At 43.4% G+C, this 13,422-nt stretch overlaps 1 protein-coding gene across 5 annotated transcripts in view; it reads right to left on the bottom strand.

The window, feature by feature from the left end:
• AZI2 (5-azacytidine induced 2) overlaps positions 1 to 3,641 on the bottom strand; it is a 28,188-nt gene extending 24,547 nt beyond the window's left edge. For 3 of the 5 annotated variants that reach the window (XM_041122179.1, XM_041122180.1, XM_030007963.2), the window contains exon 1: positions 2,762 to 3,301. The gene's annotated coding sequence lies outside the window, so the exon portion shown is untranslated. Of the gene's footprint in view, positions 1 to 2,761; positions 3,302 to 3,361; positions 3,495 to 3,589 lie in introns of those variants that run through there. The other 2 variants (XM_030007967.2, XM_030007966.2) reach the window with 2 other exon arrangements.
• Positions 3,642 to 13,422: the final 9,781 nt, after the last annotated feature.

The raw sequence follows: 13,422 nt of genomic DNA, 5'->3' as shown, positions 1-13,422 counted from the left end.
CTTTCTCTGAACAGTTTTACACCCCAGTATCTTCATCGCTAATTTGCAAACCCTATGCATCTTCAACATAATGTATTCAATTTGCCTTTCTGTGGATGCTGTCACAACAATCACTTTCCCTGACAACCATCAGAAAAGGGGCGGGGGGGGAAATAAACCCCAGAAGTTAGAGTCAATTAAATATTGTCCTCTCAGCATCCTATAATCCTGTTTATTAAACTATTAAATTTAATCTTGCAACTAATTAGAAACAATACTGCCAAAGAAACACAAGCACAAGCAACGTGGCTTCTGGCTGTTAAACCTTTCTAGCACCAAATATAAGTATATTCAAAGCTTACTGAAAAACCCGTATGTTCTCATGCTAACACTGATTATTATTTTAATAGACACTTTTTCGGTGTTCATTCCTTCCCACTTCAAAATGTTTACAAAAACCAACACTGAAGAAAGTGAAGAGGGTTTGCTTTGGGGTGTTTTAAATCTTTTGTAAAACAAACAGTAGGTCCTACCTCCCAGTCATCAGTTTCCTCCCACTCAATTCAACTGTCAGATTAATTAATGTTCAATAAGTTCACAAGTTCAGCGATAAGGTATTATGAAAGCCTTGTATAACTGCATTAAGTTTTAATTCAACTGGAAACATACCTCACCTATTACAGCTATTAAAAGGCAAGTTAAACCGAGCCACACTGATGGCCTTTGGTCATCCTGCAATTCACTCACATAACGTCTGGAGGTTTTCAAGACACAACTGTACAGGGTGCTAGATAATCTCACCTAGCTCCCTCTTCCACAAAAGGTTGGACCAGATGATCTTTTCAGGTCCTTTCCAACCTGGGCTGTTCTACGAGTCTGTGATTCTATATTCAGGTTTACATCTCATTATTTCAGACAAACCTGGTCATTTGAACACAAGTTCCCACCAGCAGCTTGTAAGTGGATGACTTTGAATATTCAAAGTTACTTATGCTTCACTTCCCTCCTCAAACTTAATTTCTTCTCCCCAAATGTATTGTCAAATTTTAGCAGCATCTACCATTTTATACACTAAGAACTCCACATAAAAATATTATATAATCATGTAAAAATAATAGTTAATTAATGCAATTATAGTATAAACATACAGCAAAAGCATAAGACTGATTGCAAAGCTGATCGTGGATAAATCACATACGTATGGAGTCTCTAAAAGTCCCCCCTCAGCAGAGCCCACCACTGACTTCTACCAAGCTATTACTAGTCTGACTCTTGTATTACTCCTATCATCGCCATTTTAACAAACTGGATCTTGTTGCCACCGTAACGGTTTTATGGAGTATGGACTGTCTACCTAGACTACCTCTGTTTAGAAAATACCTGGGAAAGAATGAAAAGATATATCAAAAGGTAAATCCACACTGCATTTTATCCCATTTATTTCTACCTTTTAGCTTATTTTCTTCAAAATCTATTCTAAGTCAGTCAGATATCAATGGCATGTGCAGCGACAGGTCTGCACTTTTTCCAGGGTAGTTTTCACTTTCCTAACCCACATTGAACATTTTCCAGTCATAATGCACAATCCCCAATTCAATGCATCTATTGATATCATAAGAACAAATGTTACTGGATTTGGAACTTCATGTACAGTTTTTCCAACGTTGTGAGACAAAGTTATTCTATTTCTTCACCCTGAGTATACCAAATACAGTTTGTTCATGTATTGGACCTGATAATTTTCACACTTTCCTCACCTTTTAACTCTCATATAGAAAACAGAGATATACTGAAAACCAAATTAGAATATTTGCTGAAATTTAGGCAATCTTAAAATTCTCTCTAATTTATGACCCATTTTTGCTGCACGAAGATGTCACTTCATCCCCTTTGCTCTTTTAAAGAGCTTTTTACTATTTAATTTTCAATGTAAAACATAACCTAGCTAGTGTTCCAGCAATGGTCACTTTATACTTTTCTGAACTGTAAACTGTAGTATACAAGGGCTGAAAAATAAAACACAGTTTTAGAAAAAATGTGGGGTTTTGGAGGGGAAGAGGTGGCTAAAATCCTCGTATGATCTGATCTAGACTTCACTCAACCAGTGTTTTCTGCCTTCTGACTTCACTCATAGTTGTTAGCTCAAAAATTGTGCTTTGAATTTGGGGCAGTAGTCTCCTACTGAAGTTATAGTGCAATCATCTGATAAACACTTCTATCACAAGTTCTTTTACAAAATACCAATTATTCAAAGAACAAAACGTAGTAGTAATCTTAAATTTCTTTTGGTTTCTACAATAAAAATTCCAGGATACATGTGCTAACAGATAACTGGTATTATTAGCAGCAGTAGCACCTGATCACACACCACTATGCAAGAAAATCAAGTGTTTCCCATAGTCCATAATAACACTTCTCAGAAAACTCTGTCTCAGAAGAGCACCTCACCTTTGGAGCCCAGAGCAGACCTGACTGTTATGACAACAGCCCGACCCGCACTCTGCTTTTTTCCAGAGCTGGCTTGCTGGTTTTATTGCATACACACAGTGTATGGGACAGCAGGGAGATTAAGGGATTCCTCCAAGACATGCAAAAGCTCCTAAAACCACTCGCTGGAACAGTTTACGGCCCAACCCCCTCTCACTTATAAGCTGCTGGGGGACAGATTTATTTAAGGAGATGAGGGTAATCAGGTAATACCAGGTGAAACACCAGGACTTCAAGCTGGAATTTCTTAAAAGTCGAAAGCATCACTCACATACGAGACTCTCTCAACACTCACCTGTACTCCCTTCTTCCAAACCAACACGGCCCGCAACACCTGTATTCCGGTCTGCTCCGGTATTTCATCATGTTTCTGTTTCCACATCTCTTGCCAATAATCCTACTTCGTTCATGTCCTTTGCCAGATTCCCCCGTACGCAAACTGCTGCTCTAAGAACTCGCCCGGTTTTTCAGCTCAATTAGCTGCAGCTTTTTAACTAGTTTCATTGCCTACCCGAGACCCGTTCCCAGCTCGTTAGCAGAACCTTTAAACTCTGCTCGCCCTCCCTCAGCGGGGAGGCCCCTCCTCACCCGGTGACCCTTCGCCCGCGAAGCGAGAGCCGCTCAGGGACGCCCCGCAGGGCTCCACCAGCCTGCTCCTTCGGCGAGGACGACTCGGTTTCAAGAGGAGAAACGAAAGATCGGCCGGAGCCGACCCCGTCCCCAGGGGCAACCGCTCCTACTCCACCGGGCAACGGGGCACGAAGCTCCCCGGCACCCCCGGGGACGCCACGCGAGAGGCTAGGCCGCGGGGGGCCCGGGCCGCCCACGGGCAGCCCCCGCCGGCCCCCTGCGCCCGCCCGGCGGCCCCTTCCCCCCCGCCGGCACCGGCACCAACCTCTCCGGGCCTCGCTCGGCGCCAGGCGGGTCAGCAACGGGCGGTCACCTCGGCGGAGAGACAGCGCCGGCCGTCGCGGCCCCCGCTCGGGTCCCCTCGGGCCCCCATCGCCTCCGCCCCGCCGGCCCGGCCGCCGTACCGGCCTCCGCCACCGCGGGAAATTCCCGGGGCGCCGGCCCCGCCCGCCGCCTTTCGAGGAAGTCAACAAACGCCTCACGTGACGCGGACCTCGGCCCGCCGGGCCTTCTCCCCCTCCAACGGGCACTCGCTGCTCCCGGAAGGAGAGAGGCGGCTCCGCCGCCCGGCCGGGGGAAGGAGGGCGGGCGGACGGACTACAAATCCCGGCATGCAAGCGGGCGGGCTCCCGGCCGAGCACCTCGGGAAGGCCGGCTCCCCGGCCAGGGCGCAGGCCGAGGCCTGGCTCCGCCCAGCGGGGGGGGGGCTGCCGCCGCCGCCGCCCCGCCGCCGCCCAGGGGGGCGGCGAAGCCTGAGGCTCCGCAGGAGGCGTGGGCGGGTGGATGCGGTGCTCGAGGTCGGCGCTTCGTGCGGACCGCAGGGCACGGCCGCTAGATAGCAGCGGTGCGAAACCCACGCTTCGCCCCTCTCAGAGGTGCGCCGAATCCCTCACCCCGACGCCACGTAGGACCGCGATGAAGATCCGTGCCTTTTCCTGGGGACCTGCCCCCGGGCAACAGGCACGTCGGGTGGGAAAAGGCGTTTCCCGCAGGCGGAGCGCACGGCGCCCTCCGAGCGCTCCTCAGCGGGATGGCTTTTTGTCCTGTGTGTCCGTGTCCGTCCCCCCCCCCCCCCCCAGTTTACCTTCTTTAAACTATTTCCAGCTTCTTGGGAAGCTCACACCTGTGCACAGCTGAAGAACTAGCGAGCGGCAGTGTAACGTTTTACATTCATACTCCCCTCCCCCCTCTTTTTTTTGTTTTTGGTTTTGGTTTTTTTGCAGTAAGCGCGAAGGCAGAGGTGAAAGGCAGGACATCGCCGGTTGCTGCACCGGGGGGGGCAAGATCCCCGCATGTAACCTCATCTGACGGAAACACAGCTTTTTTTTCCTCGGCCGAGTTCAAAGTGAAGCAAGAATAAATCTAAATCACAGTTCAGGACCTCTGCTTTAGGGTTAAAAACAAGCTGATTCAACAAGTCTAATGTGGATCTACAGGGGAGAGCAGCTGTAGCGTTCAAGACTAATTTAACAGGAGTTTCCTTTCCGGCTGAAAAAACAAGCAGTTTGCTTTTATGTTGTGAGAGCTCTCTGGCTGAGTCCCAAAGGGCCTTTTGCAACTGTGCCATAAAGTCAGCTGGAGCAAGGGAAGTGTTTTAGCATGCCAAATTGATATATATATGGAAGAATATTGCAATATTGTGTACTCCTTAAAGACCAAATGGAAACGGGACCTCACAATCTGCTGTGGGCAGGGAATTGTTATTTGGACAAGAATCTCATTTAAAAACCAAAACCACAAGATCTCCATTAATCATGTTCATAGACTTCAAAACAACTTTTTAAAGTTTTCGGCATACTACCGTTATTAAGATTTTCACCAGAAGTTTAGGTTAGATGTAAACTTTGCTTTTTTTTATGAGCCAAAGTAGTACAGCGCTCGGTTTTCAGCTGTACTTAAAATCCTTCTTACCAAAAGCAGCACCCTTCTTTTAAGTCCAAAAAATACCATTTCCGAGTTAACACCTCTTCATGATAATTAATACAGCATGGATACAAATGTGTTTGTATGTCATTAAGTTACAGAACAGAGGTTTTATTACATAAATTAGCATTGATTTGAAATAGTGCCATTTTGAAATCCAGAAGAAAAGCATATAAGGATTTGGGCTATCAAATAAGTCCACTATTTTTGTGAATAGCATTAATGGACTGATTATCACATTTATTTTTATCCATGTACTTAATTTGTAGTCTTCTTCCCATAAAAAATTACAGTTGGGATCATATCTGCAGAGCAGTTAAAAAAAAAAATAGTCCCAAGCAATGGCCAGTGTTGTAAAACCTGGTGGTACACATCTGAAACCAGCTTAGAGACAGTAATATTAGAATTAATGTCAGAATTTATTCTCATAGTAGAGAGCCTGGGTTTTTTCTTTCAAATGTTGAATATTTAAGTGGACAACAGTTCACGGTGTAAGTTATCTTTTCTGAAAAAAAACCAGATACTTTAATTTCTGAAGAGAGAAACACTAATTTATTATCACCTCATTTATACAGAAAGTACTAGAACGGGGTATGGATTAAAAAGCTAATTATAAAGTGTAAGAACATATATAGTTCAGCTGCAAGTGGGCATACAATGTTTCTGTTGAACAACTATGGAATTAAAAAAAAAAAGAGAATGAAACGTACATTAGACTGACAGAGTTTTTCTTAAAACACCATCATGTTGCTACATAGCTCTTTGTAAGCTGTCCAGCCTAGATCTTGCAACCTACCAAGCATTATTATTTAACTAGCAAGACATTTCTCTCTACTTCAGTTTGATGTCCTAATTCCAGCACGTTAAGCACATACAGTGAAATATATTGCCAGGCACAAGCATAAGCCTGCAGAACCAGAATACTGGACTTTTAAAACAAACCAAGAAAACCCCACCAAACCCAAATCCCAAATCTTTTCAAAGTCTTGCAAATAATTCAACACAACAAATGCCCAGAAGGATGTGGGCCAGAACATCGGGTATCAAAAGGTGTATCTTTAACTGAGAGTAGTAACTTTTCAGTACTAAATACATTCCAGTTTGATGACCCACCAGAGAGGTATATCCCTTAAAGAAACTGATTCTATAGCTTGGTTTTCAGATTTACCGAAGGACTGTGTGTTTTACTACAAAACAGAAAACTTAAAAATTCTGTTATGGAAAAAATACTGATCAGCAATTAAATACAATTGTTTAGTATAAGCTATATTAAACCAAACCACATCAGACTTTCATCTAGAAAATTGTAAATAGAAGATGTAGGATTCAGAAATGTTAAGGCCCCAGGCGACAATTAAATAACTAATGCATTAGAAGTATGCGCCTAGAACAGCTTACTCCCTGTACTCTGGTGAATTCTCTTGACTATTTCTATTATGTGTGATTTAAATAATGTATAATTAGAATGATACAAAATTTTTATTGTATATAATTAGAATAAAATGAACTTGATATAAAAATCAGCATGTTATAAAACATACTAAGTTAAATTCACTTTAGCAGATGCAAAAGCTGTTTTGAACACCCCCATCTATTCATTCAGATTCGCTTAGCCTCCAAAATAAATGTGAGTAATCATAGGTATTACTCTCTCCTCATACAGTGCAAATCCTTGCAAATACAAAAATAGATTGTAGTTGCTCTCCTCAGATCCATTCCTGTATTTGACATTGTACAGAAGCAGCACAAAGATCATAAAACCTGTTGTCCTGATTTCGGCTGGGATGGAGTTAATTTTCTTCCCGGTAGCTGGTACAGTGTGTTTTGGATTTAGTGTGAGAATAATGTTGATTGATAACACACTGATGTTTTAGTTGTTGCTAAGTGGGGCTTATCCTAAGACAAGGATTTTTCAGTTTCCCATGCTCTGCCAGCAAGCAGGTGTACAAGAAGCTGGGAGGGAGCATAGCCAGGACGGCTGACCCAAACTAGCCAGAGGGATATTCCATACCATAGAACATCACGCTCAGTATATAAACTGGGGGAAGTTGGCCGGGAGGGGCCGATCGCTGCTCAGGCATCGGTCAGCGGGTGGTAAGCAATTGCATTATGCATCTCTTGTCTTTTCTTGGGTCCAATTTCTCTCTTTTTGTTATATTCCTTTTCATTATTATTATTATTATTGTTATTATATTTGTATTACTCTTATTGTTGTTATATTTTATTTTTTTAATTTTAGTTATTAAACTGTTCTTAACCCACAAGTTTTGCTTTTTTTTTCCATTCTCCTCCCCATCCCACTGGGAGGGGGCAGGAGCGAGCGAGGGGCCGCGTGGTGCTGAGCTGCTCGCTGGGGTTAAACCACCACACGTCTTGCCCAAAGGTAATGCCTTAGCAGTCTTTACACTCTCTTTGCAATCCTTCTGTACCAGTCAAGGTAGGACACAAAGCTGCATTACAGTAAAATCTTGGAAGTACTAAATACTAATATATGCAGTTAAAATCCTTGCTGTGTATTTCCCTAGACTGTTGATAAAGCACAAGTAACATTTAAATACAAAGGGTGTTTGCTGAGTTTTAGTTATAGGTTAACCTTCTGTATTATATTAAGCATAAATTCTTCTGCAAGAGTCACTCATTTCTTTTTCAAGATATATCCCTTAAACTGAAGTACCGAATATAGTTTTCAAAGTTACAGCATACTTTTTCTTCAAACACCTGTTAGATTGAAGCTATTTCTACAGTATTGTTTCATCAACTCATAAAGGATCTTCAGGCTACTCATAATAGAAATTCGTAACAAATGAACTAAAGTCTTTCAGAGAGAAATAACATATACACAGACCTATACAGAACAGGAAACCACTCCATTAATCCTTCAAACACCCTAAGAGTGGAAGTGCAGAATTTTCCTGTCTGCAGAGTATGTCTGACGGAGAGATAGATGGGAACAGCTCTACATCCATTGAGTGGGGTAAGCAGAATCAGGACTTCAACCAGTATGGGTTTGCTCAAGGATCAGTAGCTAGCTGTAGAGGTAGGAAAAAAGCGAACCCTACCCCCCAAACCCAAATCACTTTACAAAGTGATTTCTGCAGTCTATTGTTTATGGATTTCTAACAAAACCAAGGCCTCTATTAGATGTGAAAAAAAAAGTCCATGCAGTAACACCCCTGGAAAACTCTGGGCTGTGCAAAAACATAGGAACAACGCACCCCTTACCAAAATTGCTAAACTTTGTAAGATTACTAGGCTGGTACTTTTTACCTGGCTATCTTGGCAGACAGCAGAACGTGCTGGAAGGTAAATCTCCACATTTTTGGTGACTTAGGCTGGTGGAGCTTGTTCTACCCTGGCTATTGTTCAGGGCTTCTTTATGAAGGATATGAAAGGAAGGATTTGATAACACACACACAATAAAAAAAAAAACAACCCAGCCACCCCCAAAACCCCAAACAAAAAAACCACACACACACACAAAAAGGTGTCTCTTACAGAAATAATTTAGGATATGTTTATACTTCATTAATTTATTAGGATTTTTGTTAAGAATTAAAATGCAGAAGCGTAACTGAGTAATTTTATGACTGGCAAAGAGTAAGTGAAGAATAAAAGGAAAGGAAAGCCCACCTTTATTTTCTTATCAGAGGTGAACCATTCCCACAGTTAATTCTGAGGTATTTTCAGTCCCTTAAGAAAACCATGACTGAGAAAAACCTCATACAAGTTCAGTACTGCATGAGGGACAGATGTGGGTGACACTTTTAATGAACCAAGCTGTGAATAAAAATCAACACACTTTATAGACACTATAGCAAAAGAGAACACCTTTCTTTTGAACCTTAATTAGTAATTTTATTCATGTTGCAGTAGCAAATGAACTGGGAGAATAATTTCTAAAAGGTTTAGGAAAAAAGCATTCGAGAAGGAGGTGTGAAACTAGTTTTTACCAGGCAGGGCTCGCCGACTGGGGCAGCAGCGGGTCCTGAGGTGGAAGAGGTCATGGAGACATGTTTCTGTCTAGTAAACTGCCTTACCCAGCTGCCAGCGAGGAGGATGAAGCTCAAGTTAAAAAGCTGACAAGCTCGGAGACTGCTGGCCGGATCAGCGGCCGGACCGGGCGCCGCGGGCCGCCTTTCCCCCTCACAACCCGCCGCCGCCGCCGCCCAGGGACGGGCGCTGCCTTGCGGGAGCAGCGAGCCCGTTGACTGCATAAGAAATCTCCACAAAGCCCGGGGGAAAGAAAGCTTGAGACCTCGGGTCCGCGGGGCGGAGAGGGCGGACGAGCAGAGCGGCGCTGCCGAGCCCCGCGGCCGCCGGTGGGGCGGCCGCCCGGCCGAGCACGCGCCGGCCGCGGCATTTGGCGGGAAATGCCGCCAGGAGCGCGAGGCCCGGGCGGGCGGGGGAGGCCGCTGCGCCCCTGTCCCTCAGCCTGGGCCGCGCTCAGCTGAGCCGGCGGCGGCGGGAGCGGCTTGTTCGAAGGCTCCGCCGGCCGGCTACGGGCGGAGGAGAGTTGGCGATGCAGGTGAGCGGCGCCCGCTTTGTCCGTCAGCTAGGCGGCTGGAGGGCGTCGGCCGCGGAAAAGGAGAGTGGCAACGCCGCCGCTCGCCCGCCTGCCTCCCCTCGCTTCAAACGCCCGCGGCCGCGCCCGTACCCCTTTGCTGCGCGGGTTGCGGTTTTCCTCGAGGTGGTGGTGCTGCTGCTGCTGAAATACCGCAGGTTCCGCGCCCGCTTCGGCTCCCCTCCGAGACTAGCAGGTCGCCTCAGTGCGGGGCAGCCCCTAGCCGGGCGGGCGGAGAGGGGCCGGATGGGCGTGTGAGGGCAGCCCCAGCGCGGGCTCCGCCGGTCGCGCACCTCCCCGGGGCCGCCTCGGGCTCCCTCCCGGCCCTGAGGGGAGCGGCCGCGCCCGCGGTTCGGAAAGGCGCCGGTGTCGTCGCGAAAACCGCTCTTCTTTTCCCTCCTCCAGAACCGTAACAGGCTGAAGGACGAGGTGGTGGCAGGTAGGAGGTGGTTTTTGGGTTTTGTTTGTTTGTTTTTTTACCTTTTTCGCCCCCTTCTTCTGCCTAAAAAGCCTTTCTGGAAGTTTACTAGTCGTGATAGCAAGCTCCTCAGAGGATCTCAGAGCTGAAAAATGTTTTTAATCACAATAGATCCATGTATCTTGCTTAGTTCTAATGCTGCTGCCTTGGAACCCATGCTAGTTGAAAAGACGAATCCTTGAAGAGAACAGGTGCTTTGGCAGATGAAAAATTAAGTCCTATTTAGGAAGAAAGTACTTTAAGGAGGCTAAAAATACAAAATATTGAAGCTTGAACTTTCATCGTCTATAGCTTAAGTCATTGGGGTTTTTTTGGTCGAAAAATCAATCGCAAACCTTCCACTGAATTCAGCTGAGCTAAACTTCTTTTGTTGTCCCCTTAATGCCTATAGATTTTGAAATGCTAAATTGTTTTGTGCATTAAAATTGAATGTTTCTTGTTTGTGCTTAGATGAATATTATTTGTAGATATTTCCACTTTGTCCCTTCTCTATTTTGAGATTTAAAACAAAAATTAACCCCTATTTGCATGTGGGAAACTTTACTAACTTTTCTTTCTGTGTAGCTAAAATACTTAATGTCTTTCAGGCTTGTTCTATGCATCAAAAGAAAGAGCTGCCTGTTTGAAGCTTTGCACAATTTTACAAATGACTTGAAAAGATTCTTAGACGTCATATTTCTACTTTTGTTTGATGTTGCCAGGAGGTAAATGTGTGCATAAATGAGAAGAGAAAGGAAACGGAAAGAGGTCTGTCCAGAACTAATTTGGTGGTAAACACTGTGCTTTAGAATGGTCAGTCATTTTTATGAAGGAAACACTGTTCTGAAAGAGAATGTAGTCAACAAAATGCATAAACTCCAAGGCACTACAGCATTGGCATTCCAAATACAGCAATTTACAAACTTTTATTACAGTTTTTAGAGAAATAGGCTTTGGATTAGAAAGGAATCAGGGAGGGGGGAGGAAGCTTAGAGTATCACCTGAGTTTTGGCACTGGCTTAGTAAGTATGGAATCAAGCTAATTAAACATCTCTTTTTTTTTTTTTTTTAATTGACATTTAGCTATTTTTACTTTTTTTTTCTTAGCTGTTTCATGTATGCATTCAGTTTTCTTCTGCAGTACAATTAGGATACAGCACAAATGGGCCAGAGGAAAGAGTCAGCTATTTTCAGGATGATAAAGAAACACATGTAATTATTAGTATCATGAAATTCAAAAGCTGAATAAGTAATATTTTTATGATCAAGGTAGTAGTTAGCTCTGGCTTAATTTGTCTGTCAAATGTATCCTAAATTAAAGCCATGGTCTGCATACTGTTACCTTCAAGGATTACAGCAGAAGATGATGGTAAGAGCTAACAATGCCTTCAGAAAATTCTGTTGTGCTATGACAGCTTCCTGTAGCAAATTGTTCTTGTTGTTCGCTTGACTCCATAGTCAGAATTCTTATGGCTAATTATGTTTTCTTGTGAAATACTTCTACTGTCTTACATAACTCTTCATTTAAATTACTGTATAGGTTAACGACTTTTGGATAAGTAGCCTAGCATCTTCTGTTATCTTACTCATAAGCCTTCTTATAGTAGGTCTTTATGTTGTATGGGTATTATTGTTATTTCCAGTAACAAACTGTTACTCTGTGAAAATGTAAAAATACAAGGTAGAAATGTTCAGAACTTGTAGCTCTCTGAAACTGTTAAATTACCTGAATTCAAAAACTACCATATGCTGAGCCATAAGGACGTCTTCACTTGTGGAATGCCCTGAACTAGTTGGTGTCTAATATTTTGTTACTCTGTAGCAGTCTATAGTCAAGGTATCTGAGCCAGAGAGATCTGTTGACCTTCAGGACAATGTGTTCTGGTACCTTTTCAGCTGAGCAAAGAGAACAGGGTATGGTCCTGAGCATGCTAACTCATTCTCATTAGTTGCAACGAGTTTGAACTTCCATATGCTAAGACGACAAAAGCAATTAATATTCCATTATCCTTTTGTGACTAGGCTTTTTAGTTTTATTTCAGTGTTAGTCCCAAACTGCTCATTTCTTACCTATAAGTATTTAGAATTAGAAATTTAGCTACTTTTTAGCTAAAGGTCTTCAGAACTTGCTCAAATATAGGCTTTCGCACTGTTTGGCTGTTTCTTTATTGATTTCTTGTACAAAATGTAGTGAAATATTTTAAGAAAGCATAGGGAAAGGACAAGAACTTCTGGGGCTTTTTTTTGTGTTTGGGGTTTTTTTTTTGGAGGGGGGGAAGAGGTGTTTTGTGGGGAAGAAGACTATAGGAAGGAAATGTTTGTACTCCTTATTCCTGGAAGTATTAAGTGGTACTGTGATAAATAGCTGATTTGGTACTATAAGAAGAATGAGTCATTCTCCAGTTCAGCAATACACACTGTAAATGCTTTGTATTCTCAAGCCTTCCCTAACCAATGGAACTCTTTTTCAATGGCTTTGATGTTTTAAATATCTTAGCCGATTCAAGAAAACGGTTACTTCTCAGCTCAGGAAAACCGAATGACTTTCTTGGGGCCTTCTGTTGATAACATTAGCATTGTCCTACTGCTACGGGACAGATCTCTCATGAACCAAAAGGTTCCTTTGGCATAATTTTCCACCTCTGTTTTATACCATTAAATACTGCTGAACCACTCAAGATCTGAGATGACAGTTTCAAAGCCATAAGTTGGTAAGCATGAACAGAAATGTATAGAGATGTCCCGGTCTGCTCTGTGATGGATCTGCATCATGTTCCAGAAAGCCAAGGAAGAGAATTAATTTTGTTAATTTTGGGGGAGAAATCACAGTTCAGAATAGATTTATGTACTCCCCAGAAAAGCAGCATTTTCCTGGGGGCTCGCTCTTCCATCTTTTTTGAACCATGAGAAGAGAGAGAGGTATAGGTATGTATACTGTAGTGAAAGTAGGCTCCATGTTCTTTGCACTTCTCATCTTTTTCTTCTCTTTTTGTCTACTGGGCTCTTGTATGAGAATGCATTTTTGGATGTCTTTCCTGGTAGTCTTGAAAGTATCTGACAGAAAAAAAAGGGTCTGGACTTGATATCCTCGTATCAATATACATTGTTGATTCCTGCCTCGCCCCCCCCCCCCCCCCCCCCAATCATGTACCAACAATGTCATATTCTGCAGCTAAACCACTTAAAACAGTCCTGGTTTTAAGTTCTGCCTAACATGCTCTCTAATCGCTGGACTGACCTGGTAATGTTGGCAAGGTCTTTGCTGTCATACTTGATCTCATTTTCAAGCACCAAAGCAAATAATTTTTAAGAGGACTCCCTTCTTCCTTTTGTGCAATATTCTGATTTAACAAAATTAAAAGCAAAAAATGTGTTAGATACAGTC

The sequence above is a fragment of the Aquila chrysaetos genome, chromosome 3, assembly GCF_900496995.4.
Source record: "Aquila chrysaetos chrysaetos chromosome 3, bAquChr1.4, whole genome shotgun sequence".
Lineage (NCBI taxonomy): Eukaryota > Metazoa > Chordata > Aves > Accipitriformes > Accipitridae > Aquila > Aquila chrysaetos.
Note: the sequence above shows the minus strand (reverse complement) of the source record. Positions and strands in the feature narration are given on the sequence as shown.